The sequence below is a fragment of the Schistocerca nitens genome, chromosome 9, assembly GCF_023898315.1.
Source record: "Schistocerca nitens isolate TAMUIC-IGC-003100 chromosome 9, iqSchNite1.1, whole genome shotgun sequence".
Lineage (NCBI taxonomy): Eukaryota > Metazoa > Arthropoda > Insecta > Orthoptera > Acrididae > Schistocerca > Schistocerca nitens.
Genome location: NC_064622.1, coordinates 319254594 through 319260921, shown reverse-complemented (window position 1 = coordinate 319260921; position 6328 = coordinate 319254594). Strand labels below are relative to the sequence as shown.

Sequence of the window (6328 nt, the reverse complement as noted above, 5' to 3'; positions counted from 1 at the left end):
CACCGTCCCTTGCCGGCACCACCTCCCAGTCCGTCCCCATAGCTGAGTGATCACCGCCCCTGAGTGCCATGCAGTGGGCCCACGTTCGATTAGCGGTCGGCTCTGTTATTTTCTCCACTACAGAACTGTGTTGTGTTGCCCTCCTCATCATTTTATAATCATCAACACGCAAGTCGCCCCGTGTGGCGTTACCCGCAAACACCGGCACCTCGGTGGCCGAACTTCCGCAGGTGGAAACTCCTGGTCATACGATCATTTCATTTCACACCGCCTCTTAAAACCACGCGCAGTCAACCAACGCCTTGTCATCGACACCCAACGAAACTGGGAGTTGGCGCGATCCGCTAAGCTTGATGGTGGGACTATGGCTAAGAACCGAATGATTTTTTTGGTCGAATGAAAAAATCGAATGACACAGGTCTCTGCGGCCAAGTCACTTATATTAATGTTTTTACTCAGTATTCAGCTTTCAGTGATTCACTTAAATACTTTTTCATCCTTTTCGTGTATTAATGAACTATGTATTTTCATGAATCGTGACTGTTTCGGAGAGAAACATCGTGCTCCTTTCAGGGATAAGTAAATAAATAATATATTTCTAAAAACGAAGTATTTTCAAAATTTATGTATTTATTTACTTAAATACGAATTTTTCGTACCTTTGACATTAAATACGGATTTTTTGCTGTGCGGTGCAGCATTATATATTTATGTTTAAATTTACTAAAACTCTGTCCCTCTCTCTGCTGATTTGCACTCGTCACGTATAATTCTCTTTCGATAAATGGTGAAGAGAAGTGAACAGAAAGAATATAACATACATTTTTTGTAAATTGTTTCGCGAGTTAATCACTTGGTTTTTAAGCATGCAGTAGGCCCTACGACTTGCCGGAAGTATTTTTTCGCGAGAAATATTTGTCATCATTCATTAATTTTATTTGAATTTCTTTAACTAACAGATCTTTAGAACACGATTTTTTGCGTTGACACGCCACTTCATGTCTCTGTATTTGATCCAGACACACAGTTCACTATTAAGTAAGCTCTTTGTCATAGACATGGACGGAAAACTTGAAAGGGTACAGTACTAACCGACACTGAAAAGATGTACAACATACTTTGTTGTGAAATTATAATTAAATAGACACCCTAGCTGCATGCAGGCGTTGATGTACTTCATTGGGCACATGTTGAAAATGTATGCCCCGACCGGGACTCGAACCCGGGATCTCCTGCTTACATGGCAGACGCTCTATCCATCTGAGCCACCGCGGGCACAGAGGATAGCGCGTCTGCAGGGACTTATCCCTTGCAAGCTCCCCGTGAGGTCCACATTCCCAACATGTCCACACCACTACATTCGCAGTGCGCCTAATAGATGTTTGCCCATCATACTCATTACTCGTGGCAGATTAATCTACCAAGTCCCGTACGAGTTCGGGCATAGCTTGTGCGTTCGCACAAGAAGGTCAATGGCCGGGAAGCCATATTTTAACTATATATGACGGTAGTATCTGTTCCCGAAGGAACAGTTACCGTGGATTACCATGCAGCTTTGCTAGAAATGAAATGATAATTAAATAGACACCCTAGCTGCATACAGGCGTTGATGTACTTCATTGGGCACATGTTGAAAATGTGTGCCCCGACCGGAACTCGAACCCGGGATCTCCTGCTTACATGGCAGACGCTCTATCCATCTGAGCCACCGCGGCCACAGAGAATAGCGCATCTGCAGGGACTTATCCCTTGCACGCTCCCCGTGAGGTCCACATTCCCAACATGTCCACACCACTACATTCGCAGTGCGCCTAATAGATGTTTGCCCATCATACTCATTACTCGTGGCAGATTAATCTACCAAGACCCGTACGAGTTCGGGCATAGCTTGTGCGTTCACACAAGAAGGTCAATGGCCGGGAAGCCATATTTTAACTATATATGACGGTAGTATCTGTTCCCGAAGGAACAGTTACCGTGGATTACCATGCAGCTTTGCTAGAAATGAAATGATAATTAAATAGACACCCTAGCTGCACACAGGCGTTGATGTACTTCATTGGGCACATGTTGAAAATGTGTGCCCCGACCGGGACTCGAACCCGGGATCTCCTGCTTACATGGCAGACGCTCTATCCATCTGAGCCACCGCGGCCACAAAGAATAGCGCGTCTGCAGGGACTTATCCCTTGCACGCTCCCCGTGAGGTCCACATTCCCAACATGTCCACACCACTACATTCGCAGTGCGCCTAATAGATGTTTGCCCATCTATTAGGCGCACTGCGAATGTAGTGGTGTGGACATGTTGGGAATGTGGACCTCACGCGGAGCGTGCAAGGGATAAGTCCCTGCAGACGCGCTATACTCTGTGCCCGTGGTGGCTCAGATGGATAGAGCGTCTGCCATGTAAGCAGGAGATCCCGGGTTCGAGTCCCGGTCGGGGCACACATTTTCAACATGTGTCCAATGAAGTACATCAACGCCTGTATGCAGCTAGGGTGTCTATTTAATTATCATTTCATTTCTAGCAAAGCTGCATGGTCATCCACGGTAACTGTTCCTTCGGGAACAGATACTACCGTCATATATATATACTTTGTTCTTGTCAGAACAGCGTTTTTGGTAGAATAACACCATTTTATTTAATACACCCAAGCCGGATACCAACGTAGGAAAGAAGGTCAATTTGTATGTTTAATTATTCAGATGTGCACTTCCTTAAAATAAATCACTGAATCCAGTCTGGTAATGTTTGTGAATCGAATGAATGGCTGATCATCTGCTGACCACAGATAGTGAAGGTAGATTATATAATCACCTTTGAGACGGTTCTCTGATCACCTTTGGCCGAACCAAGAAGAGGAAGTATACCAGAGCACTAGAGGGCCTGGAACGTGGCTGACCAAGGTCCTCCCCAACTTCTGCGGAAGAGCGGGATGACCAGATGAACAGCCATGTTTCAGCACTCTGTCGCCGGTTCCCGAGGTGTGAAGATGTGCTTTATATGTGCTCCAAAAAAACAAATTTAAATGAAAATGATATGCATGTGGAATATTTAAGAGTCGATGAATTAAGAATTTCTGTTTTCAGAAACTTTTGGTGGGAGGCTCATGTAAATTGTTAAGAAAATGATAGGCAGGTAAAAATTCATGGGGAACATACGATTCTTTCCTTTGGAAGTGACAAAGAAACCACGTGTTCTAATTATAAGACGAAATACTAGCGTAGTATTAAGATGAAATACTTGCGTGTGTAAATCTAAGTTGAAAATAATTAAGATTTCTGTGTGCAGAACTTGAATTAGAGACAACCACTTCCACGTGGTGAGTACAGTGTTTCAACCTGACTATGAGACAATAAAAAGAATTAGAAGAGCTTGTCCTAGCATTCAGTGAGATAAATAAGATACCAAAACTTCCATTATAAGATACATTCGTGTGACGCCAGCATGATATTCAGAAACTCTGAGAGTGAATTAAGATCAGTCAGCCATCTACCCGACAACACCATGGGGGTTGCATTGCACAGGTAGATGTGCATAAATCCTCCAGATTTTGTGGTAGGAAAATTATTACATGGATCAGTGAAATATGAATCTGGGATGACTATTGTTTGATATGGGAAAGCAGAACGAGTAGATAACAAAACATTTTGTTTTTGAGAAGTGTTTTACACTGCCAGTGTGATTTATTTTGTGTATTTTATCTGTGTGATTTGCAAGAGACAGTAGCGAATTAGTTTCAAATACGGTGGGTCAAGCATAATTTTTCCTAGTACAACACGAAAGTCAGTAAATTCATTATGTTGCTAATGAATGAGGTTAAGAGAGTGTAGGAGAGACTGAGGTAGCGAAAGATTCCTTACCAATCCAGAAAGTGCACAGTAGTAACAAATAGAAACATTACGAGGCCATAGAACAGTAAAATGCTTATGTTATTTCATGCCCATTGGATGGAGAATCCCTTGTTTAACTATTGTGTTTAAGTGTAATGTAAGAAATTTTGCAACATTAACGTGAAAGAATTTATTGTAATAAAAGAGGAGAGATATGAAACAAATAGAATTCTAGATGCCACAAAATGGGGTAGGAACCTCCCAAACTGAACTAAAATCGACTTATTGGCACTAAGCAAAAAGCAAATATCGGAACGTCATTAAGTGACGACAGGCGCTAGCACAGTTCAGTTAACAATATTGATTTAACAGTGACGAAACTATTGAATTTTTTCGCTATGAATTGGATGCGCCGGGGATCACGCAATCCAAGTTGTTGACCCCTGCGGCCCAGAGAGGTGGAAACATGATAGATTACAGACTGCATACAGTGACGGATAGAGACAGCTTAACTGTCTGATTTAATTACCAACGCGTGAACGTGAATAGTGCTTCTTCATACACATGAAATACTGAGCCTACTACTTTTCAAAGAGTGTAGACTGTAAACAGATCTGTGTGCATGGTTGTGATTACAATGTACGTAGCCAATAGTCTAATTTTCTGCAGGTAGTGTTTACCTGATTGTTGTTGTTGTTGTGGTCTTCAGTCCTGAGACTGGTTTGATGCAACTCTCCATGCTACTCTATCCTGTGCAAGCTTCTTCATCTCCCAGTACCTACTGCCGCCTACATCCTTCTGAATCTACTTAGTGGACTTATCTCTTGGTCTTCCTATACGATTTTTACCCTCCACACTGCCCTCCAATACTAAATTGGTGATCCCTCGATGTCTCATAACATGTCCTACCAACCGATCCCTTCTTCTATTCAAGTTTTGCCACAAGCTCCCCTTCTCCCCAATTCTATTCAATACCTCCTCATTAGTTATGTGATCTACCCATCTGATCTTTAGCATTCTTCTGTAGCACCACATTTCGAAAGCTTCTATTCTCTTCTTGTCCAAACTATTTGTCGTCCATGTTTCACTTCCGTAAGTGGCTACACTCCAGACAAATACTTTCAGAAACAACTTCCTGACATTTAAATCTGTACTCGATGTTAACAAATTTTTCTTCTTCAGAAACGCTTTCCTTGCCATTGACAGTCTGCATTTTATATCCTCTCTATTTCTACCATCATCAGTTATTTTGCTCCCCAAATAGCAAAACTCCTTTACTACTTTAAGTGTCTCATTTCCTAATCTAAATCCGTCAGCATCACCCGACTTAATTCGACTACATTCCATTATCCCCATTTTGGTTTTGTTGATGTTCATCTTATACCCTCCTTTCAAGACACTGCCCATTCCGTTCAACTGCTCTTCCAAGTCCTTTGCTGTCTCTGACAGAATTACAATGTCATCGGCCAGCCTCAAAGTTCCTATTTCTTCTCCATGGACTTTAATACCTACTCCGAATTTTTCTTTTGTTTCCTTTATTGCTTGCTCAATATACAGATTGAATAACATGGGAGATAGGGTACAACCTTGTCTCACTCCCTTCCCAACCACTGCTTCCCTTTCATACCCCTCGACTCTTATAACTGCCATCTGGTTTCTGTACAAATTGTAAATAGCCTTTCGCTCCCTCTATTTTACCCCTGCCGCCATCAGAAATTGAAAGAGAGTATTCCAATCAACATTGTCAAAAGCTTTCTCTAAGTCTACAAATGCTGGAAACGTAGGCTTGTCTTTCCTTAATCTTTCTTCTAAGATAAGTCGTAGGGTAAGTATTGCCTCACGTGTTCCAACATTTCTACGGAATCCAAACTGATCTTCCACGAGGTCGGCTTCTATCAGTTTTTCCATTCGCCTGCAAAGAATTCGCGTTAGTATTTTCAGCTGTGACTTATTAAACTGATAGTTCGGTAATTTTCACATTTGTCAACACCTGATTTCTTTGGGATTGGAATTATTATATTTTTCTTGAAGTCTGTGGGTATTTCGCCAGCCTCATACATCTTGCTCACCAGATGGTAGAGTTTTGTCAGAACTGGCTCTCCCAAGGCCGTCAGTAGTTCTAATGGAATGTTGTCTACTCCAGGGGCCTTGTTTCGACTCAGGCCTTTCAGTGCTCTGTCAAATTCTTCACGCAGAAGCGTATCTCCCATTTCATGTTCATGTACATCCTCTTCCATTTCCGTAATATTGACCTCAAGTACATTGCGCTTGTATAGACCCTCTATATACTCCATCCACCTTTCTGCTTTCCCTTCTTTGGTTAGAACTGGGTTTCCATCAAAGCTCTTGACATTCATGCAAGTGGTTCTCCTTTCTCCAAAGGTCTCTTTAATTTTCCTGTAGGCAGTATCTATCTTACACCTAGTGAGATAAGCTTCTACATCCTTACATTTGTCCTCTAGCCATCCCTGCTTAGCCATTTTGCACTTCCT

General features: G+C 42.2%; 2 non-coding genes across 2 annotated transcripts; both read right to left on the bottom strand.

Moving 5' to 3' along the window:
- Positions 1-1201: 1201 nt before the first annotated feature.
- Trnat-ugu (transfer RNA threonine (anticodon UGU)) lies at positions 1202-1276 on the bottom strand. Its single transcript has one exon. It is a non-coding gene; the product is annotated as a tRNA-Thr (tRNA).
- An 805-nt stretch (positions 1277-2081) lies between these two features.
- Trnat-ugu (transfer RNA threonine (anticodon UGU)) lies at positions 2082-2155 on the bottom strand. The gene has a single exon. It is a non-coding gene; the product is annotated as a tRNA-Thr (tRNA).
- Positions 2156-6328: the final 4173 nt, after the last annotated feature.